The sequence below is a fragment of the Protopterus annectens genome, chromosome 1.part0, assembly GCF_019279795.1.
Source record: "Protopterus annectens isolate FY-2018-M chromosome 1.part0, PAN1.0, whole genome shotgun sequence".
Taxonomy (NCBI): Eukaryota; Metazoa; Chordata; order Ceratodontiformes; family Protopteridae; genus Protopterus; species Protopterus annectens.
In genome coordinates, this window is record NC_056725.1 from 1177498274 (window position 1) to 1177523250 (window position 24977).

A 24977-nucleotide genomic window follows, 5' to 3' on the forward strand; every position below is an offset into this window, starting at 1 on the left:
CCCTTCTTATGAGGATTCTGATGCTGAGGAATCCATTCATTCAGCTTCTCCCCCTGAGGATTTCTCTTTTGGGGAAACTTTGCATGAAATGAGGGAACATTTCCACTGGGAAGGACAGGAGTATTTGGAATCTAAGAAAAGACTAAGGGATTTTCTTCTTCTTCCCCAACATAGACCCCTGGCTATTCCTCCTATTTTGGATATTGTGGATGATGCTTTTTCGGAGGCTAACTTAACTCCTGTCTCTTTTCCTCCAGCTCCTGTTAAGCCAGACAGATACTATAGGGTTCCTGATTCCCACCAGTTTTTATACAAGAACCCTACTGCTGACCCTGAAACCATTTCTCAGGGTCCTAAGGGCGTAAAGGCCGCTTCTGCTAAAAACCCCATTCCCACTGAGAAGGATTCCAGATCTTTAGAAAGATGGGGCAAAAAAGTGTACACTTCTGCTACTTTATCTGTTAGGGCTTGAAACTGTCAGTTTCATATGCTAAAATACCAGCAATTTCTGCTGTCTGTTCTAAAACAAAAGCTAACTTCCATTTCCACCTGTGCAGATGATAAGGAGCTACATGACTTAATGCATGCCACTGAACAAGTTGGGAAGCATGGTTTACACTGTGGATTTGATGCCTTGGAGGCTTCTTGTAGGGCTGCTGCCTCTGGCACAGTAATTAGAAGGCATGCATGGTTAAAGGAACAAAATTTGCCAGATCAAGTAAAAGCTAAATTATTGGATGCTCCTGTTCAGCATAATGTTTTGTTTGGATCTAAAGCTGAAGAGGTAATTAAAAAGATGGAGGACAAGGCAAAATCCATGCAAACAGTTAAAGATTTCTTACAAGTACAGCCACCCAGATTTAGTAGGAATTGGCCTTCAAAAAATTGGTCCTTTCCCAATTCAGACAGGCCTCAGAGGGGTAGATACAGACGCTCCGGAGGAAGGCCTCAAACGCAAGCCTCTTATAGACCAAGACAGTGGACTGCTTCCACCCCTAGGGGAGGAGAGGACAGTTCGCAAGCTCATAGGAAACAGACTCAATGACTCCCTCTGTTGGGCTGCAGGAACTTCTTGCCTGGAAGCCCCTCTCGGAGGAAAAGTTTCTCTTTTTCACCTAAATTGGACTCATATAACCCAAGACAAGTGGGTTCTGGATGTAGTTTCAAGAGGTTACAAATTCCAGTTTCATACCCTACCAAGGCCAAGCGGATGGCCAGATCTTCCAAAACATCAATGGTCAGAGGCCTTAAACCAGGTGGAAGATCTCTTGGATATGAAAGCCATAGAACTAGTTCCACTTTTGGAGATGGGACAAGGTTTTTACTCAAGGCTCTTTCTAGTCCCCAGGAAGCAAAATTCATGGAGACCCATTCTGGATCTGTCAGTCTTGAACACTTTTCTAGAGATACCAAAATTCAAGATGCTTACTCTACAGCAGCTACTTCCAATGCTGACCAAAAATCCATGGATGGTAACTTTGGATTTAAAGGAGGCATATTTACACATTCCCATCAGGCAGGAACGCAGAAAATACCTCAGGTTCAAGGCTGGATCGAGGCACTGTCAATTCTCTGCGCTGCCCTTTGGATTGTCTACTGCGCCCAGGGTCTTCACCAAATGCCTGGCTCCAGTAGTAGCTTATTGCAGACTCAAGGGAATTCAAATTTACCCTTATCTGGACGACTGTCTTATTCAGGCAGACAGCAAGGATGTCTTACTCCAGCATCTAGAGTTTGTTCAGAATCTCCTCAAGTTCCTGGGATTCACTGTAAACATAAAAAAGTCAAATTTGACACCCTCACAACAGATAATTTTTCTGGGCGCTTCTCTAAACACAACAACCCAGATGGCATTTCTGACATACGAAAAACAATTACAGCTGGCCTCAACTTTCAAAACCTTGGCAACTTTAACTCAGCTATCTGCAAGGAGATTCCTGCAGGCTTTGGGTTACATGGCCTCCTGCATCCTTCTTGCACCATATGCAAGACTACATATGAGGAAAATACAGTGGTACCTAAAAAGTGTATGGTCTCAGCATTGCCACAGTTTAGACATACTGATCTCCGTCCTGCCTTGTCTTCAAAAGGAATTCCTTTGGTGGTCCAAGGCATGTACTCTAAACAAAGGAAAACCCTTCTGTCTGCCTCCTGCCACTCAGATACTGACCACGGATGCCTCAGATTATGCATGGGGAGCCCATTTTCAGGGCAACTGTCTGCAGGGCCTTTGGGCAAAGGATCAGAAGCACCTGCATATCTATTTAAAGGAAATGTTAGCCGTACAGAAAGCTCTATTGGCCTTCAGGAATCTTCTACAACCAGGACAACTACTGATATGGACAGACAACACCACAGTTATGTGGTACATAAACAAGCAAGGGGATCTCATTCCTATCCCCTTTGCAGACTAGCCATGGATCTTTGGAACACAGCTCTAGCTTGCAATTTGGACCTTCAAGCACAGTTTCTACCAGGGAAGCAAAACTTCCTGGCAGACAGTCTGAGCAGAAACCTTTCGGACCCACACGAATGGATGCTGGACACCGAAATATTCAAAATGATTACTGCAGTCTGGGGTTGTCCTCACATAGACCTCTTTGCATCCCACCTCAATCATCAACTACAGATTTTTTGCACCAGGACTTTCCACAAACAAGCTTGGAAAGTGGATGCCCTGTCATTCAGTTGAAACCTCTCAGGATATGCCTTTCCGCCTCTTCCTCTTCTTCCACTGGTATTATTAAAGATCAAAAAGGACAAGCCCAGGATGATAATCTTGCTGGCCCCAAATTGGCCTCGACAGTTTTGGTACCCAACACTGAAAAACCTTTGTCTGGAGCCCCCTTGGGTTTAACCACAGACTCCGAACCTTCTGTCCCAACACCAGGGTCAGGTTCTACACTCCCATGTCAAAACTCTCAGCTTGGCAGCCTGGTTAATCCAGGGTCTTTGAATCATTCTCTCCTACCCAAGCAGGTTATGGATGTCATTTTAGAAGCCAGACGTCCTAGCACTAGAAAATCTTATGCAGGAAAATGGAAAAGATTTTGTTCCTGGATGCAGGCTCAGGATTCTGATCCTCTTATTCCTAACATTCCTCAGATTTTACTTTACCTGACAGACCTCTTACATAAGGGTCTCTCTTTCTCTTCCATAAAGATTCATGCCTCTGCTATTTCTGCTTATTATAATACAGACCCTCCAATCTTTCCCACCAGCTCATGAGACAGTTTCTCAGAGGAGCTAAGAACTTAAGGCCCCCTAGATCTCCTCCCATTCCTGCTTGGGATCTCAACTATTTCTTGGAAAAGCTCACCTTACCTCCTTTTGAGCTTGCTGCCACATCTGACATCAAGTTTTTATCTTGGAAGACAGCCATCCTGTTAGCCCTTACCTCTGCCAGGAGAGTTTCAGAGTTGCAAGCTCTTATGGCTGTAGAACCTTATATTATTTTTCATCAAGACAGGGTGTCTTTAAGGACTAATCCTACTTTCATGCCTAAGGTGGTTTCCAAAGTGGCTTTAAATCAAACTATTCACTTGCCAACTTTTTTCCTCACTCCTCAAAATAAAGGGGAAAGGATCTTACATTCCTTGGACGTACACAGACAACTACGTTTTTACCTGGACAGAACCAAGGACATCAGGAAATCAGAGCAATTGTTTGTTTCTTATGCTTCAAGTTCCCAAGGTAAAGCCATTTCAAAACAGACCATTTCTAAATGGATTGCTCATGGAATCAGATTTTGCTATTCACACCATGGAAAGCAAATCCCAGGGAGTATAAGGACTCACTCTACCAGAGCTGCTGCCAGTTCAGGTGCCTTCCTCAGGGGAGTTCCTACCAAAGACATTTTGGAAGCTGCAACTTGGAGTTCAGTGCATACTTTTTCCAAGCACTACAATCTACCTCTCTACTCTAAGTCTAGGGCAGGCTTTGCTTCGGCAGTCTTGCAGGGCCTTATAGCCGCCCCCTCTACTTTATGACCACCTCCCTTTCATTCTACTTTGGGATTCTACCGTACAGTCATGACTGCAACAGTGAAACACGATGAACATAGTACAGTTGTGTACACTTACCATAAATGTAGATGTTCGAGTGTCTTCACTGTTGCAGCTGGGTTTCCCTCCCTCCTGTCCCCTCTTATTTTTTCTTTTGTGTGGTTCCTTTTTTTCACCCTTCTTCTGAGGTGTATTTGCAAAGGGTATGGGACCTTATTCATTTTGGAACTCCTGACATCTGGGGCAAGAAAAACTGGAGAACATGGCGTTGGCTGTCAGCTTTGTACTCCTGGCGCTCTGACATCAGGGAGCATGGCTGAACAGCCTACGCCGGACCCAGACTTTGGGATTCTGGCCGACCGAGGACTGCCTGCCAGCAGGGGAGAACCCTAAAGTCATGACTGCAACAGTGAAGACACTCGAACATCTACATTTGTGGTAAGTGTACACAACTGTACTTTGCTCTAATAAGCGTCATTAAAATTCTCATCAGTGCAATAATGAAGAAGCTCCAAGTAAATGAATCAAAATTGGTGTTGGCAGAACTAATCCTTAAAAACCTAATGTGTAAAGAAAAAATGTTGTCAAAAGTTTATAAATTAATCTCCTCTAATTAATATACATGAATCTTACCTATTATACTCTTACTACTGGTCTACACAAAATCAAGGTATCATCTCCGAGCAAAAATTACAAGCAATTGAAAGTATAATTAAATGTGGTCCTTTTAAAAAACTGATTTACAATCAACTTATGATAATAATACCCGTCTCACACCAGTGTCAATTAATAAACTTAATCAAAACTTGTCACCCTATTGGCCATACTGCCCCTCGACAATTGCAGATACACTTCACGTGTTTTGGAGTAGTAAACTAGTATATAAACTATGGTGTGCACTAAAAGTAAAGCTTGAGAAAATGGGAGTTTGCTATTCTACATATTAGATCTCAGAGATTACCTAAATTAAATAAACACATGTTCATCACTATTTCTGCTCTACTCAAATTATATGTAACCCAAATTGGCTTGACCATACTAAAATAACGTGGTACAGATTTAAAAATATGGCAATAAATTACATATCCTCACACAAGTTAATAGTAAGAATAAACTGTCTTACTTTCAGAAATACTGGGATCGATTACTAAACTACATATTAGACAATTAAATCTACATAAACTGTATCCCAGTGTAGGCATTAATGACATAAAGCTAAAAGCTAAATGCAAATTTCATTAAGATATAAGTAAGTAAGTTATCTTAAGGCTTAAATGCATCTTTTAAAACTTATGTGATTTTTATCTCCTATGTCATATTCCTCATCCCAGTTGAGTACCTTTGACTGTATATAAGGTGACACTATATTGTATATATTGTACATAGTTGTATTATGTATCTATAACTCAAACCTTGTTTTGTACATGTTAGTGTACAGACTAAGATTCTCAATTATTGAGCCAGGTTCACAAATTTCAATTGAGTTAACTCTGTATTTTAAAACTAAATTTTGTATTGATTGTACACTGACATATTTTCAATATGTATATGGTTCTATACAAATTTTCTACTTTTTCTATGTTTGTAAATTGTAATTTTTATGATTTGATAGAAATAAAATATTATATTTGAAAACAAGGAAGCAAACATAAATTTATATAAAAGAAAACAAGCCATATTAACATATTCCCAGTTGTAAACATTGTACATCGCTTATATTCTTTTGTATATTTACCATGAATTCAGCATCGTATAAATTAATGAATTCCTGCCTTCCTTTAAACCTCACTCCTTCTCCAAAACATTCTGCATGTATTGTTCCCACAGTCACCCCTGGGTTTCCGGATAATGGCTATGGCTCTTGTGACCCCTATAATGCCTTTTTTAGGTGATGTTCCAAAGACCAAATTACCACATAACAGCTATAAATAAATGCAATCTGAGGGTCATGCTGCTCATTGCTAGAAGTCTAAATCTCAACATGCACTTGCTCAAAGCACTCCTCAAAATGGAGAACATTGACATTTGTGCTGTAACGGAGACCTGGTTTAAAGCAGCAGATAGCACCCCTGTGCTACCAGGCTATAACTCATTCCACATCTTTCGGCCCCAGAACATGGACCGAAGCTCCAAAGGCAGTGGTGTCTCCATATTCATAAAGGATATGCACACCTCCAGACTTAGTAGCCCAGCATAATGCATCTGAGATACTTCAGGTACAACTAACATTAGGTAAGACGGCGATTCAGGTCATAGCCTGCTATAGGTACCCAACCATGTCCCAAGACTCTCACTCCACGTTCCTAAGCACCCTGGAAACTATTAGGGTCCAACTCAACACTCTCATGCTAGGTAACTTCAACTACCCCTCCATCAACTGGAAAAACTACTCATGCACCAATATACTGGCCCAACGCTTTCTGGAATTCATCAATTCCAATGCCATGGACCAGTTCATTTTTACCCCCACTAGAGGAAGCAACATTCTTGACCTGGTTATTACTAACATGGGCAACCATTGATCTGAAGTAGGCAGACTTCATTTGTCTGCAACCTGTGGGTATCGGATCCGACCTCGGATCCGAGCCGGCATTTCAAAAGCTTAGGATCTGAGCTCCTAGCTCCTCCCTCTACCCATAATCCCCTGCCAAGCCCTAACTGACCTCAGATTTCGTTTGCCGCGTTTCATGTAGCAACGGACTCCTTGAGCTCCTGGCAGTTTAAATTGTGAAGATAAGTTTTGACAAAAAAATCTTTAAATTTTACTCTTTATTCAGTTTGAGTGTGTGCGTTAGGCTTTCCTCTCTTTACCTTTGTAGTTTTTTTCTCGGGTTTGCGTAGTTTTTGGTGTGTTTGTGTCAACTGTGTGTGTTAGGCCTAGGGATTAGTATGGCAGAAAATCCTAAGGCAATTTTCTCAAAATGTACCGAGTGTGGCCACAAGCTATCCCCAGCTGATGGCCACACTCGGTGCGTTAAATGCTTGGGGGTTGAACACCTGTCATCTGGTTGTTCCATATGTGCAGGATTCAACCCCCGAGCTTTAAGGGAGCGGAGGTCGAAGCTTGTTCTGGCGGGACTTCTCCCTCCAGATGCGGCTTCGGCCTCTGCCCCTGCTAGCCAGCAGCCTTCTTTGGGTGCTGCGGTCTCCCCTTCCTCGGCAGGGACTCAACCTCCCACCAAAAAGCCGGAGGAGAGGGAGACCATTAGGGAGAAAGAGAGACAGAAGGAGAGACACAAGGATAGGCACCACAAACGGAGGGCCGAGACCTCAAGCTCGGCCCCTCCGTCTAAGCGGGCCTCTCCTGTGTCTTCTAGATCTCCTCCTCCTCGGCTCCACTCCCCTCGGTTCTCTTCTGGGCCCGAGGAGGAGGAGGCTAGCCCTTCAGTGAGGTCTCCGAGGTGGCTCTCTAGGTCCGCTTCGGTGGCCTCATCTAGATCCACATTCTCTATGTCAGAGGCAGACATGGACCGGATGATGAGGCGTTTCATCCAGGCCCAGATGCAAATGGGAGTGCTCTTAGCCCCCCCCCCAACCGGGAGGGGCTTCGACCCCATTTTTCGCCCCCTTGGCTCCTTCTCCGACCCGTCTCTCGGGTTCGGAGCTGTCGGAGCCGGGCAGAGTTGGATCCGGGGGTGGTTCGGATCCGATTGGTCGGCGCACCACTGATCCGATCCATCCCTTGAGTGCTTCGGGTACTTCGGACCCGACCTCTCGGAGCCGAGGGCCTAGCCTCGGATCCGAGGGAGCTGGTGTGTCTTCGACTCCGTCTAGGTCGGAGCGCACTGGTCTCTCGGATCCGACGGTCTCTGCTCCGGCTCCGATCCGTCCGTCGGATCCGAGTGGGGGTTGGCTCTCGGGGCTTAGAGAGGCCGGCTCTCCCTCGGCTTTCGACGTAGTGGAAAGGGCACTGTTGAGGACTACCGGACCCCCGGTCCCTGCTGCGGCTCCACCCCGCACTCCCTTGCAGCTGCGCCAGGCTCCCATCAGCCGGTCCCAGGGACAGCCCGCCTCGATGTCCCAAGTAGTTCCTTTGGAACATATGGCTGCTGAAGAGGACTCCTCGGACACCCCCCCCGAGGAAGTGCCTCGGAAGCGTAAGTGTAAAAGGAGACACGTGGACTCCCCTGAGTCCATTACCGAAGACACAGACTTGGATGAAGGGGAGGGCTCCCCAAGGTCACCGGAGGACGTCTCCTTTGGAGACATTATGGAGATGCTTAGAATCAGGGGGGGGTGGTCTGCCCCCAAGGCCTCCTCAGACAAGTCTGTGTTCTTGGAGGCATTCGAGGCGGGCCCATCTACCTCTTGGGTGTCCCCTCCTGCCGATCCTCTGGTGGACCTTATTTCCACCAGAGCGTGGAAGGAACCGGACACCGTTGAGCCTGTCCCCAAGCATCCGGATCGAATCCTGAGTCCACCGGCGGACCGCACTCATTGGAGCAAGGGCCCCCCGGTAGATGCTATGATGATGGCCGCAGCCACAAAGAGGGAATTAGCTCAGGAAAGTCCCTCTATGCATCCTCCGAGCAAAGAGTCCCGCTCGATGGATCGCATTGGGAAGCGAGCTTTTAGTTCAGCAACTTTCTCTTTGAGAGCGCTGAACTACATGGCACATGTCATCAGGATGCAGCGGGACCTGATTAAAGAGTACGCGGCATCTCCCCCAGAGTCCATGTCGGCGGAGGACAAGCACGTGTACTCCACCCGAATGGCCACTCTTAGATCAGTTTCTAATACTTCTATGCGGCTACTTTCTCATGCAACTGAGGGAGCCGCTAGAGCTAGTGGAGCGGGCCTTGTCATGAGGCGTCAGGCCTGGCTCCGCCACTGTGACTTTGCAGAACCCTTCAAAGCAACCTTCGCGAATGCCCCCTTTGATGGTTCTGCCCTGTTTGGCAAAGCCGTTCATGAAACGTTAGTCCAGAGCGAGAAGGACGGGAAGATGCTGTCTGCCGTCGGAGTCCGCTTCTCAGCTCACCAGAGGTCCTCCTCGAAGAACCAAAAGGGACAGAAGAAGATGTGGTTCCGGAAGTCGCAGCAGTCCCAACCTGCTCCGGATAACCAGTCCTTCCATGGCAGAGGAGGAAAGGGAGGTCGCCGTCCTAGAGGCAGAGGGGCTCCTAGGAACTTTGTGTCCAGAGAACCTTTCTCTGACAGACCCATGCAACAGCCCTGAAGGGTTGCCCGGCTGTCCATCTCTGGAGGCAGTCGGGGGGCGTTTTTCAAGGCACCTGACTTCTTGGGAGTCAATCACATCAGACCGTTGGGTGCTTCGTGTGATATCCAGAGGTTATGCCATTCCCCTGAGCAAAATCCCCAGATCTCGCAGCCTCCCCGATGTACCACCCGACCAAAGGGAGGCAGCAGCTGTCAAAATCGAGCAGCTGTTAGAAAAAAGAGCCATCCAGCACGTCCCCCGAGATCAGACCGGATCAGGGTTTTACTCCAGGTTCTTCTTGGTGCCAAAGAAAATGGGGGACTTAAGACTGGTCTTAGACCTTTCCCTGCTGAACCTGTCTGTAACCAAGCAAAAGTTCCGGATGGTCACTCTACAATCTATACTCCCCCTTTTGCGGGAGAACGATTGGATTGCTCTATCGACCTCAAGGACGCGTACTACCACATTCGGATGGACAGATGGTCCAGGAGGTTCCTTCGCTTCCGGCCGGGAGCCAGCCACTACCAGTTCAGGGTCCTTCCCTTTGGTCTCACCTCTGCCCCCAGGGTGTTAACCAAGGTACTAGCAGTAGTAGTAGCGGCCCACCTGAGACTCCAGGGATTACAGGTCTTTCCATACCTGGACGACTGGCTCCTGACGGCATCATCAAGGCATCTACTGTGCTCAGCCAGGGACTATTTCCTCCTTATAGCCCCAAGGCTGGGCATCACCATAAACTTGGAAAAATCTTTACTGCACCCCACACAACTTATAGATTTCATAGGAGGAAGGTTGGACACAAGATCAAGGCGGGCCTTCCTCACTCCAGATCGACTGTCCAGCCTGAGGTGTCATATCACAGCAGTCCTGCAACCGTTTCCGATGGCGGCTTCAGTCCTGAGGGCCCTGGGTTCAATGGCAGCAGCTATTCCACTTCTTCTCCATGCTCGCTTACACATGCGGGTTCTTCAATGGACCCTACAGGTCCAGTGGTCTCCGCTGTACTCCTCTCTCAACAGCCCGATAGCGGTCAGCAAGGCATGCAGGGACTCCCTGTTTTGGTGGCTCCAGTCTCTGGAGCATCTAGCAGGGAGACCCTTTTGTGCAACATTCCCCCTAGCCACAGTGACTGTGGATGCTTCTCGCCTCGGGTGGGGGGGGGCATTCTGCGGGCAAGATTGTCCAAGGCATGTGGAACAGTTCAGAGACCTCGTTGCATATAAATGTCCTGGAGATGAGGGCAGTGCTCCTAGCGTTGCAAGCACTTCACAGCCTTCTTCCCACGGGACTATTATGATCCATCCAGACAACACATGTCGGTAGTCTGGTACATCAACAAGCAGGGGGGAACCAGGTCCTATCCCCTTTGTCGAGAGGCCATGAGTGTCTGGGAATGGGCAATTTCCACCAAACGCTTTCTTGTAGCAACGCACATTCCGGGAAGGTCCAACATCCTTGCGGACAAGCTCAGTCGCACCATTCTTTCCCCTCACGAGTGGTCTCTCAATCCTCTGGTAGCGAAGAAGATTTTTGCCATCTGGGGGCAACCCTGTTGCGATCTTTTTGCTTCTCACTCAAACGCCAAATGCGACAGTTTCTTCGCTCTGCTTCCCCCACCTGGGGAATCCCCGAGAGACACACTGGTGCATGCTTGGCCTCCCGGTCTCCTTTATGCCTATCCTCCACTACCTCTAATGCAGAGGCTCTTGCAGAAAGCCAACAGTTTGGGGGAGCAGAATGATTCTCATTGCCCCGTTCTGGCCTCGTCAGCCTTGGTTCCCTTATGTATGGTCTCACAAAGTGAATCCGCCCTGGATTCTGGATCCGATCCCGGATCTCATTTCCCATCCTCAAGGACTCCCGATTCCGAATCTACACACCTTGAAATTGGCAGCCTGGCTGCTCCAGTTCCATCCTTGATTAGGACTCCCGGTATCTCGTCACCTGTCAAGGCCATTTTAGTGGCGGCTCATAAACCTTCCACTAGGAAGGTTTACCGGAGCAAATGGAAAAGGTTTTCTATTTGGGTGATTCAGAACAATGTTGATACTTTTTCGGCACCAATGTCTGCGGTACTGGACTTCTTAACAGACCTCTTTCATCAGGGGGCCAGTTCTTCCATGGTAAAGGTACAAATGGCAGCGATTTCCCATTATCATGTGGGTCATGAGTCAGCTCCCCTCATGTCTGCAAAACTTTGCAAGACCTTTCTTAAAGGAGTTTTTCTGTTGAGGCCACCGGTCAAAGAAGCTGTACCACCTTGGGGACCTATCCTTAGTCCTACAGGTCCTTACTGCTCCCCCCTTTGAGCCTGCAGCTTCTGTAGATCTAAAGTACCTTTCCTGGAAGACTGCCTTCTTGGTAGCCATCACATCAGCCAGAAGAGTGTCGGAACTCCAGGCTCTATGCGTCAAACCGCCTTACCTCTCCTTTTTTCCCGATAGGGTGTGCCTCAGGACCAATCCAGCTTTTCTTCCAAAAGTTTCTTCGGAATCTAATATTAATCAATCAATCAATTTACCTGTTTTTTTTCCCCAACTATAAAAACAAAGGAGAATATAAGCTGCATTCTTTAGATGTTCATAGACAATTGCGCTTCTACATTCACAGAACAGCTGGTCATAGACAATCAGATCAACTGTTCGTCTCCTTTGCTAAATTTGCTATGGGTAAAGCAGTTTCCAAAGTCACACTGTCGAGATGGATTGCTAATTGTATTTTGCAGGCTTATGACACTTCAGGTAGGCCTGCTCCTCAGATGGTTACAGCTCACTCTACTAGGGCAGTTTCCACTTCAGCCGCTTTTAAGTCCCGAGTGCCATTGGATGATATCTGTGCAGCAGCCACTTGGGCCTCATCTCATACCTTCATTTCTCATTATAAGGTGGATGTTGTTTCCAGGGGGAGAGCATCCTTTGGCTCAGCGGTGCTCCGGAACATCCTTCCATGACGGCCGCCCAAGATTTAGGTAGCTGGGGACTCTGTCCCACAGGTTGCAGACAAATGAAGTCTGCCTACTTCAGATTTAGAAGTTATGTACTCACCATAACGTTCCATCTGAGTAGGTGACTTCATTTGGATGCAACCATTCCCCCCCCTCCATCCCCCTGACCTATATACAGTAAGAGTTTATTCCTGTGTTCAGATACTTTTTATACTAGTATTCAATAGGCAAACTCAATCTGAGGTCAGTTAGGGCTTGGCAAGGGATTATGGGTAGAGGGAGGAGCTAGGAGCTCGGATCCTAAGCTTTTGAAATGCTGGCTCGGATCCGAGGTCGGATCCGATACCCACAGGTTGCATCCAAATGAAGTCACCTACTCAGATGGAACGTTATGGTGAGTACATAACTTCTAATTCTACACCAATAGTCAATTCCTCCCTGATTAGATCTGACCACAAACTAATCACCATGGAAATCCACATCTCACCCACTCCCTCCGCAAAGGAAACCACCATGAAAAACTTCTCCAAAGCTGACTTTGGGCTCCTAAAAACAGAGGTGGCTAACTTCATGGCACCCATGTCAATGGAAAATAGATGCATGACTGCCGAATCATACACCAATGCACTGTACAAACACGTACATAAATGCATGGAACTAGCCATACCCAACAGAACTAAGATGCTCTCCTCCAAAAAAAGGAAGCCAATCTGGTGGTCCCCTCCCATTAATAAACTCTACAATAGGAGGAAGAAACTGTTGCAGAAAAAGGTGAAGTCCTAAGACTGGAAAAACTCCCTTATTACCCTCAACAAAAAGTTGAGATCCCTCATCAAAACCTCTAAAGCCAAATATGAAGGCAGAATTGTGGCAGACACTAAAAACAACCGCAAAGCCTTCTATAGTTATATCAAGAATCTCCATGACAATACCCAGGTTTGCTGTGAGTTACTACACAATGGTACCTCCTATACTGAGCCAACATATATTGCCAACATACTGGCCGACAGATTCAGTGCCAACTTTACCCCCCCCCCCAAAGGACAAATCGCAATAAAAAAGGAATGCCAGGCACGCAGCATTACTGCAGCACAGGTTAAAGCTGCATTGTCCAACGCCAAGAATACAGCTTCCATGGGACCCAACAATATCTCTGGATGTGTTCTACATGAACTACAAAGTGAACTGGCACTACATCTGTGTGCCGTGTTCAATCACAGCCTCACTTCAGGCTTTGTCCCTAATGAATGGCGTACTGCTATAGTCATCCCTCTCCATAAAGGGGGAGAGACTACAGACCCTGGGAATTATCGGCCCATTAGTCTGAAGAGTTTGATATGTAAGGCTATGGAGCACATCATTATGGTCCTAATTAACAAGGATATACGGAATCTCCAAACACTAGATCCCACTCAGTTTGGTTTTGTGATAGGTAGATCATGCCTGCTCAACCTGGTTGTCTTCTCTGAGTCAGTCACCAGAGCCGTGGATGAGGGCAAGGCAGTTCATAAAGCCGACCTCGATCTGGCCAAGGCATTTGATACCATTCTCCACTCAGGAATTATTGATAAACTCACCAAACTAGGCATCAACCCCTATATCACTAGGGTTGCAAATTGGCTCATAGATAGAACCCACAGTGTGAAAGTAGCGGACGCCAAGTCAGACTGCTGACCAGTCACAAGTGGAGTACCACAGGGATCGGTCCTGGGTCCTCTCCTGTTTGGCATCTACTTCTCAGAAGTCCAGGCCAATATGGAGAGACTCTGGCTGACCAAGTTCGCAGACAACTGCAAGCCGGGGGCCATTATTAACTCGCCAAGTGATGTAGACATCCTACAGAAAGGACTGAGACCAATGACTAGTGTCGAAACCATGGCCTTAAGCTTAATGCCAAAAAATGCGTTGTCATCTCCTTTGGGAAAAACTCAGATCCCACTAATTACCACATTGATGGGAGCCCACTGAACACTGAAGGCGTTATAAGAGATCTGGGGACACAGGTTGGACAGCAACCTCTCCTTCGACCACCACATTGCCACTGTGGTCAGAACGTCCTTCTGTGTGGCACATCTCATTACCAAGGGTTTTGCATCCAGGAAGAAAGAGGTCATCATCTCTCTCTACTCTTTCCTCATTAGGCCAATCATCTAGTATAATGTCCCATTTGGCATGTACCTCACTAGACACATGCAACAGCTGGAAAGACCACAAAAGTACCTCACGAAGAGGATCCTAGGCCTTAAACACATGTCCTGCATGGACAGACTCAAAAAAAACTCCAGCTATTCTCTGTCTCATATCATCTACCAAGAGGCGATCTCTGCTTGACTTTCTCACCCAGCTCTGTTAGAAATGCTACATCTAATGAAATCCCAATCCCTCCACACCACATGCTCCGGAGACCTCAACATCAGCCTCATTACCACAATCAACAGAACATGCTGGAGGGGCAGGTTCATAACATAGAGACTTCCCATGCTCTGGAGTAGACTTCCCATACATGTTAAGCAGAACACCTCACTGGGCCTCTTCAGGAGAAATCTTGATGAGTAGATGGGAAATCGTGAGTTTCCCCCGGGGCTCACTCCAGTGGCTTTGCTTGATAGAGGCACTGGGAACTAACATGGGACGGCACAGTGCCAGGGCACTTCCGTGGTCTAGGCTTGTGAACCTATGTAATTTGCTCCCACCCTTTTCTAATGATCCCACTTCCAGTTCTTTTATCGCTGATATAATATTCATTACTTCAAATACAGTTGGTTTAGACTTTGATTTCCATTTTCTAGTAATTGCTTTTTATTGACATCCACCAGAATTAACATGAACAGAACAAACAAATGAAGCAAGTGTACCAGTTTATTCTCCGGTACCTCGGCCTTTCGCCTTCAAGGGATAAATGGCAAAGAAAAAACAGCAACTTAGAAATGTAAATGAATCAATTTAACAATTAAACAATAAACTAATTAATAAAACAGGGTAGCACCACCACAGAATAAATGTTCCGGTGGTAGAAAATATGAAACATCCACTGGAACAAACCACGACTGGCGGGAAAAATCTCTTCAGTGTTTAAGTATAAGTCTTCTGGTGCAAACACAGTTCTGTTAATCACACCGTTTATTCGAAAAAATGCTTTTATTAACAAAACTGGTAAGTGCTTTCACTGATAAGGCTTCTTCAGACCAAACAAATACAAATGTGTGTGTATGCAAAACCTGTCTTAAATAAATCTACTCATGAATAATTCATTAATTCAATAAAATTACTCATGCTGACATCATTTTCTAGCTTATAAGTATAAAAATATATAAAACAATATTCTGACTCATAAAAACAATCCTTAAAACGTCTTTTGCCATTGTCAGGTTAATCAAGGCTATATGTACGGTCAATAAAACTCACTTTCAACAATAATACATTGCATCTGAGTAAAAGATGTGTACAAATTATATATAAATAAATAAATACATGAAAATAAATATGCAAGTAAAAATAAAATGATTAAATACCAAATCACTCATGCATAAGAATCAAAGAATAATAGCTGCACATATATGAAAAATGTATATTAAAACTGCTTGTGTATGTATAAAGGAAAGTATTTTATTTGATTGACTTCACTCTTCTATTTTGTAGGACTGGTTTGAGGGGTACTTTATCATTGAGTCCCAGTCTCTTGTCTGCTCTAAGCTTTATGATCCATTTCAACTCACATCCTTCGGTGAAATTTCTAACATCCCCTCCTCGATAACTAGGAGTGATAACTTGTAATACAGAGAACTTAAAACAGTGTAGTAAACGTGCTTCTAGTGCATGTCTAGCTAATGCATTATGTTCAGATTTAATATGTGTGTGCTACAAATGTTCCCTCATCCTCTCTATCAATTTCCTATCAGTTTTGCCTGCATAAAATGCATTGCAGAGTGTGCACCGGGCAAGATAAACTGACAATCTGCATTCATGTATAAATTGCATTCTTGTCGTGTAACTGGGTGTATGAAAGAAGTTCTGGTATCTATATAATTACAAAAGTTACATCTATTACAGGGTTTTGTCCCAGATACCATATTGTCATTGTTTTCTTTCCCCATATTCCTTGGGTGACACAAAAGCTGTTTCAAATTCTTTCTGTTTTTAAAGAGAAAATTTGGTCGTTCTCCTACTATTTCTTTGATATCCTCATCTAAGGTTAAAGTATCCCAATGTTTTTGTATTATGTTTTTCAAATTATCGGTGTCTAGAGTGCAAAACATTGGTATTTTCACCTGATCACCTATTTTCTCTTTCAGATCTTCACTCAATTGAGTACTTGCATTAGAAAAATATGGACAGGCTCTAGTTTCCCGTAATAGACTGGCTTCTTCAAGAGCAGTGTTAATTTCATTCAATTTATAATTTCTATTTTATTTTTATTTTATTTTATTTTTTTTATTTTATTTTACATTTGTTGACCGGGCTAGTCTAGCTGGATCAAAGTCCATTTTCAGTAGAGGCCCGGGGAGAAAAGCTCCACAGATAAAAGCAAGGTAAATTATAAACAAGTACAATACACTTATGAGACTGGCAATGAGCAAAATACAATGATATTAGTCCAGGTATGGTTGTACAAATCTAAGAAAAAGCAAATAATACCAACTATGGATTTAATACTTTCATACTTCTTTTTGAAGTTCAAATGTAATGGATAGTTATAAAAACATTAATTGTTAATTAATAATTTTTTTTTTTTTTTTTTTTTTAATTCATGTTTGAGAGTGGTAGTAACAATGTAATCATTAAGTCTTTATGTGATCAGAGAGAAACATTACAGAGTTGAATAAAGAAATATGAAAGTTGAAAGATGAGAGCAGGTTAGTCTGGATTGGTGCAAGAGCATAGCCAGAAATTGTTTAGATGTAAAAGAAGTTGTTTTTTAAAGTGAGGAAGAGTGGGTAGAGAGGAGATATGTGTGGGGAGGTTATTCCATATTTTACCAATTGCGTTTGAGAAAAGGCAGTTTCCTGCAGAATTTGTAATTCTAGTAGTGTTGACTTGTAGCTTTTAGGAGCGTAGTTGTTTCAGGTTACAATAAGGAGTCAAGAGGTTGCTAAGGGCTGGTGTTTTGATGGTTGATAAAGAATTTTGTGTGCTATTTGAAGTTGTTGATAGATAAGCTTGTTAGGAAGTTCCAACCAGTGTAATACTTTTAGGTTTAGACAGTGGTGGGTTCTATACTTAGATGCTGTGGCAAATCGAGCTATATTGTGGTAAGATGTAGTTAGTTTCCTAAGGTTACCTTTAGAGAGATGAGTGTAGATAGGGGAAGCATACAGTAGGGTAGAGATAAGATGGGATTGTGCTAAGGTGGACCGTGCTTTGGGTGTAAGGAAGGGTTTGATTCTATACAGTGAGCCAATCTTTTTATTCACTGCTTTTATTGTGTTATTGATGTGATAATCAAAATTAAGATTATTATCAATAGTAACACCTAGCAGTTTTGTAGTAGAGTCAGGGGAAATGTGGGAATTATCACTTGCAGTAATAGTGAAGTTTAGTTGAGTAGATTTGTGGGTAGGTGAGAATAGTAATAGCTTAGTTTTTTTGGGGTTCAGGAGAAGACATCTTTTTGAGAACCATTGTTCAACGGTTGAAAAGGTTGATTGGGTCAGTGACTGGAGTTCTATTTGAGAGGAAGCTGTACAAATTATGGTTGAATCATCTGCATATTGTATGCAGGTAGTGTTTTGGATAGATGATTGGAGATCATTAATAAAGACAGAAAATAAAAGTGGTCCTAGTATAGATCCTTGGGGTACTCCTAGAGAGATGGGTAGTAGAGTGGATAGAGATTTTTTCCAGAGTACTGCTTGTTGCCTGTTTTCAAGATAGGATGAAAACTAGGTTATTGAAGAGTAATCCAGGGCAAGGGATTTAAGTATGTGTAGTAGAAGTCTATGGTTTACCATATCGAAGGCTTTTGATAGGTCTAGGAAAAGTGAAGAGGTTAATTTGTTGTTGTTACGGTTGCAGTTGATAGTATTGGTAAAAGAAAGTAGAGCTGTGGTAGTACTGTGTGAGGGTCTAAAACCATGTTGAGTGTTAGCTAGCAGTTTGTTATGGAGGAGATGGTTGAGTAGTTGTTTGTGTATACATTTTTCCATGATTTTGGCTAGAGGAGATAATAGTGCAATGGGGCGAAAGTTAGAAAGGTCAGTAGATTTACCTCCTTTGTGTAGGGGTATGATGTATGATATTTTCCAAATTGCTGGGAAAGTACTTTCTTTTATGGATCTGTTTATTAGGATAGAGACAGGGTAGGCAATAGATTTAGCTGCTATTTGCAGGAATTCAGCAGGAAGCTTATCTGCTGAGGGGGTAGTGGGTTTTAGTTTTTGTAAAAGTGATTGTATATAGGAGGTGGATATGGGTTGAAGTTGGAGGGGAGGGAGAGAGTTGTCGATCCTACTTAAGAGTAGCTGAGAAGTGTCAGGAGATAGGTGGTCAGCTAGACTCTGTATGGAAGTGGTAAAGAAAGTATTGAAGTTGTTGGCTATTAAAGAGTGATCATCAGGGTCAGAGTCCTGTGGGTTGGGTGTAACTGTTTTGCCTGGGGTAAGTAGATTGTTAATCGTAGACCAGAACTTTTTAGGTTCTTTTGTAGTGGATTGCTGAAGATTACAGTAATAATTCTTTTTATCTGTAAGGATGGCTTTTGGTACTGTTTCTAAGCTCTCTAAAGGTTTGATGATCTGTTGGGTTTCTAGAGGAACCATATGCTCCAAGATTTATTTCTGAGTTTTATTTTATGTTTAGTATTAGAGGTTAGCCAGGGTGCTGTTTTAGTCTTTATTCTAATGGTGCGACTTGGGGCATGTTGGTTTAGGATTGCAAGGAATGCTGAGTTGAAGTGCTCAACAGCCTTGTCGAGTGTGAGGTGTTTTAGAGGGGTCCAGTTATATTGTGAAAGTTCTGTTTGAAATAGGTCGGGATTAAATTGTTTTTTGGAGTGTAGTATTTTGTGAGAGGAAGGTAAGTTTAGGTTAGTTTTAGCTCTAATGATGTAGGTGAGGGAATGATCACTTAGGTCATCTGGAAGGATGCCAGTTTGGTAGGTTTGCAGGGGGGAGTTAGTAAGGATCCAGTCTAGGGTAGTTTCTTTGTTGCTTTTTTTATTGATCCTGGTGGGACTATTAATGAGTTGTTTGAAACCATGAAGGTTTATATGGGAAGTAGGGTTTGTATTGTTACATGGTTTCCAATCAATGTTAAAGTCCCCAAGGAATAGTGTTTCTTGAGGGAGTTTATCAGAGAGTTGTTCTAGAATTTGTTCTAAGGTGGGGATATTATTTCCTGGGGGTAGATAAGCACAAATTATGTTTATTGCTTTAGAAGTGTTGATTTGTATTTTGGAGCAGATTATTTCGGCATTATTGTCTTGGGTGAGGGTAAGGTCAAGAAGAGTAAGGTTTAGGTTTGTTTTATATATTATTGCTACTCCCCCACCCTTCCTGGTATTGCGATCAAGTCTAACAATGTTATAGCCTGGTGGGGCAATTTCTATGTCTTTGATTGAAGGCTTTAGCCAGGTTTCTGATAAGCATAAAATATCAAAGTTGTGTGTCTCTAGTAGGGCATGGAGTTGACTAGTTTTATTACAGATGCTACGTATATTGAGATGGGCCACGGATAGTAGGTTAGAGGGTTTAGAGGGTAAGGTAGAGAATGGTTTGGTATGGTTTCTATGTGTTATGGTTGTATTATGTAGTGGGCCTGGGTTGGGGTGTATGTCACCATCTTGTAGTAGATGGAGTAGTGTAAAATTTCTTTCTAGTCTGAGTATTTGGAAAACATCAAGTATTTTCTTATTTTTAGATTTTAGTAGTTTGCAGTGTAGTAGTCTGTGGTATTTGGCAAGAAGGTAGATGGATTGTGAGGAGGTATGTAAGAAGGCTGGGGATGGAGAAGTTTCTGGTGTGCATGTGTGTTTTGATGGAAGTGGGAGAGAAATAGTTAGAGAGTATTTATATGAGGTTAGGAAATAAGTAGTAATAAGAGAGTAAAGTAGTAAAAAGGAGATGGATATATTCAGTTTTGACTGGAGGAAACTTATAGTCATGGTAATGTAGTTGGAGGTTAGTTGAGAAGATGGATATAGTGAAATGGTGTGTTGTAAGGTTAGAGTATTTAGGAGGGAAGGACAAATGAAAAGGAATGTGATGTGTTATGTGTGTTAGTAAGAGAGGGGTGGGGCTAGTTATAGTAAGTAAGTGGGTGTATCCAGTTACAGGAGTACAGCCCAGTTTGAATATATGAGTCTTGTCTTTAGGTCATGTAGCTCTTGTTCGTACCCCTCCTGTGTTGGAGTTAACCTAGATGCTCTCATAGCTTGACCTTTCGCTACATTCCTAAAAACATACCCGGGATGCATGCTCTTCCTGTGTAACAATGTATTTCTGTAGCATGCCTTCCTATGGACCCCTGTATTCAGCATACCATTCTCCAATCTCTCAATGTATACATCTAAGAATGATATACTATGCTGTGAATGTTCCATTGTAAAATTCAAATACTCAGTGAGACCATTTATCTCTAACATAAATTCATGTAGGCATATTTCATTGCCTGTCCAAATTAAAATCAAATCATCCACGAAACGTCTATAAAACCCTACATATGCCTTGTAACTTTCTAGAGGAAAAAGTTTCTCCTCTTCCCAACTAGTCATGACAATATTGGTGTAGCTATTGGTACACGAGGTGCCCATAGCTACGCCATCATTCTGTATATATACTTCCTCATTAAAAATAAAAATATTATTATACAATATCGTTTCTAAAAAAAGGGTCAATAAGTCTATGAAACATACTTCATTAGTTGTATGTGTCAGCATATATCTATGTATTTTCTCTATGCCTTGTTCATTGGGTATAACAGTGAAAAGACTTTTCACATCCAATGTAACTAATATATATTGTGTATCATTCATTATATTGATCATATAATCATAGAGATCTAGTAAAAATTGTTTGCTGTCCTTCAAAATATGAGTGTTAGCATTAACCACTGGTCTAAGATAGTAAGATATATAGTAAGTAAATCAATAAGGGCTCAGTCACCCAACCTCTCCCTGCTACGATAGGCCTTTTAGAAACGATATTGTATAATAATATTTTTATTTTTAATGAGGAAGTATATATACAGAATGATGGCGTAGCGATGGGCACCTCGTGTGCCAACAGCTACGCCAATATTGTCATGGCTAGTTGAGAAGAGGAGAAACTTTTTCCTCTAGAAAGTTACAAGGCATATGTAGGGTTTTATAGACATTTCGTGGATGATTTGTTTTTAATTTGGACAGGCAATGAAATATGCCTACATGAATTTATGTTAGAGATAAATGGTCTCACTGAGTATTTGAATTTTACAATGGAACATTCACAGCATAGTATATCATTCCTAGATGTATACATTGAGAGATTGGAGAATGGTATGCTGAATACAGGGGTCCATAGGAAGGCATGCTACAGAAATACATTGTTACACAGGAAGAGCATGCATCCCGGTTATGTTTTTAGGAATGTAGCGAAAGGTCAAGCTATGAGAGCATCTAGGTTAAATCCAACACAGGAGGGGTACGAACAAGAGCTACATGACCTAAAGACAAGAGTCTTAGAAATTATAAATTGAATGAAATTAACACCGCTCTTGAAGAAGCCAGTCTATTACGGGCAACTAGAGCCTGTCCATATTTTTCTAATGCAAGTACTCAATTGAGTGAAGAGCTGAAAGAGAAAATAGGTGATCAGGTGAAAATACCAATGTTTTACACTCTAGACACCGATAATTTGAAAAACATAATGCAGAAACATTGGGATATTTTAACCTTAGAATTGCACTGATGATATTATATGTAGAAGTAAGATATTTTCTCTTAGCTTTACAAAGATGAATGTCTAGAGCAATGATCCTGAATTAAGCTGTAAACAAGTAGGTTAAAAATATAAGACAAAATGATGCAAGCCATGGAAAATGCCAAGCTTCTTACATCTTCAAAATATTACCTTGTTTTTTTTTCATTAGCAGATTATTATTTTTATTATTTTATTTTACATTTGTTGACCGGGCTAGTCTAACTGGATATATGTCCATTTTCAGTAGAGGCCCGGGGAGATAAACTCCAAGACAGATACATGAAAAACTTAGCAAACAAAAAAATGACTAAATAGCAACATTCATTATATACAATGCATATTCCAGGTTACAACAGAAAAATGACTAAATAGAAAAATTCATTATATACAATGCATATTCCAGGTTACAACAGAAAATTCTGTGAGGACAAAAAATAAGTACTTATAGTGCAAGAATGCATATACAATACAACACACAGGTATAATACATAAAAAGAAGAAATAAAGTCAAAAGAGAAGACAGGTTAGTTATATTAAAATAAAGAAATTCTTCAGTAGAACGTATTTACAGAGGATGGACACAGTGTAGTTTTGGAGGGAATCTGTATTTGTAGTCAAAAAGGAATATATAACAGTTCATGAGTAGTTTGGGATAGGCAGAACTAAGTTTAAACAGATGGATAGTTGCCTAGTCAGGTTTAGTACAGGGGCACAACACAACCAGTGTGTTCTAAGGTATAGTTTCAGTCTGTTTTTGAAGAGTGATAGAGAGGGAAGAGAGGAATGCTTAGTGGGAGTCAAAAAGTCTACTGCTATGGCAGATGTACATTCTATTCTGAGTGAAATTTACAACATTTCATTCCTGGCTACTTCTATGTGGAGATGAGCTGTCAGTAAGTGCAAGCAGTTAATCTGGAGAATTCTGAGCATTCTTCACTGAGGGAAATGCAAACTTTAAAGGTACAATGGCAACAGTTCAATGAAAAAAAGTTGGAAATTGTGGGAGGTGAATAAGGGATAGCAGTCTCTCTAGAAGCGTTAATAGGTTCATAGGTTCATACTAGGCTATCTGCCCGAGGGCATTTACAAGCCTAGCCCATCGTTTTGTGGCTTACGCCACCCCTTTAGTATGGGGAACTATACCCATTATTTTGCTGTGCCTCTGTCGAGCAGTGACACTGAGGTAATCCCTGGGGTATATCTGCGATCTCCCATCCATTGGTCAAGATTTCTCTTGAACAAGGCCAGCGAGGTGCTCTGCCTCACATGTACCGGGATTCTGTTCCACAGCATAGGGAGTCTTTGGGTGATGAATCTATCCCTCCAGCACGTCCTATTAATAGCCGTGTCGAGGTTTAAGTCTCCCGCCCTTGTGGCTCTGATGGATCTAGATTTTGAGGTGAAGCATATTCATCAAATCTGGGTTTGACATGGCCTTGTATGTTAGGCAAAGGTCACCTCTGAGAAGCGGTAAGCGACTGAATAGAGCTGGAGTTCTTTCAGTCGGGCAGCATAGGATAGATTTTTGAGACCCTTTATCCTTTTGGTGAGGAACTTTTGTGGCCTCTCCAGCTGCTGCAAGTGTCGGGTCAGATACATTCCAAATGGGGCATTGTACTCAATCATTGGTCTGATGAGTGATGAGTAAAGGGAGACTATAACCTCCCTTGATCTAGATGAGAATCCCTTCATGATAAGGTGGGCAATGTAGAAGGTCTTCCTAACTACTTTAGCTACATGGGTGTCGAATGACAGACTACTATCAACCTGGGTCCCCAGGTCCCTGATAACTTCTTCTGTGCTCAGTGGATTGCCTCCTATTTGGTAGCTAGGGTAACCTTGTTTTTCCCGAAGGGTATGACTATGCATTTTTGGCATTTAACTTTAGGCCGTGGCTCTGGCACCAGTTATCCGCTTCTGTGAGACCCTTCTGAAGGATATCTGTGTCAGATGTGTTTTCTACTATGGCCCAGTTTGCAGTCATCTGCAAACTTTGTCAGCCATAACCTCCTGTGTTTGCTTGTACTTCAGAAAAGTAGATGCCAAACAAGAGTGGGCCCAGGACTGAGCCCTGTGGGACACCACTTGTGACAGGCTTTGAGTCTGACATGGCGCCAGCAACTCTGACCCTGTGGGTTCTGTCACTCAGCCAGTTTGCAACCCATCTTGTGATGTATGGGTTAACATTTAAGCTGATGAGTTTTTCAATGATACCCGAGTGGGGTATTGTATCAAGGCCTTAGCCAGATCGAGGTAGGCTGTATGGACTGCCTTTCCTTCATCAATGGCTTTGGTGACTGTTTCAAAAGTCAACCAAGTTTAAAAGGCATGATCTGCCTTTGACAAAGCCAAACTGGGTTGGATCCAAAGTCTGCAAATTCCCAATGTCTTTATTTATGAGGTCCATTATGATCCTCCCCATGGCTTTGCAGATAAGGCTTGTCAAGCTAATGGGCGGTAATTACCAGGGTCGGTGGAGGCACCGCCTTTGTGAAGTGGGACCACAGTTGCAGTGCGCCACTCCTGGGCACGTATCCAGAGGTAAGACTTTGATTAAACAGCTGTCCTAGCTGTGGGTTTAATTCCTCATTGAGTTCATGGAGCACACAGCCGGGACACCATCAGGTCCCATGGATGCTGTGTGTTTTTTTGCTTTGGAGAGCAGTTCTCACTTGGGCTGGAGATGTTTGGGGGCTGCAATCATTTGGTATAGATATCTCTCCTTTGGGGAGGGGTGAGAAGTTTGCACTGAACCTGTCAGCCAGTATGTTGGCAATGTCTGTAGGATCAGTAATCTTCACATCATTTTGAACTAGTTCTGAGCATATCTGGGAGTTTCCTCCTAGGTTTCTAACATAGCTAAAGAAGGCCTTATGATTGTCTTTTTTGAGTCTTTAGCTATTTTTCTCTCGAAATTTGCTTTGGATGATTTTATGAGAGCTCTTAGTTTTTTACTTATAGTGATCAAGGGTGTC

General features: G+C 43.1%; 1 protein-coding gene across 1 annotated transcript in view; it reads left to right on the forward strand.

Annotated features, from left to right (window-relative positions):
* Positions 1–24977, forward strand: part of PDSS2 (decaprenyl diphosphate synthase subunit 2) — a 1587149-nt gene that overhangs the window by 796491 nt on the left and 765681 nt on the right. The window lies entirely within an intron of this gene.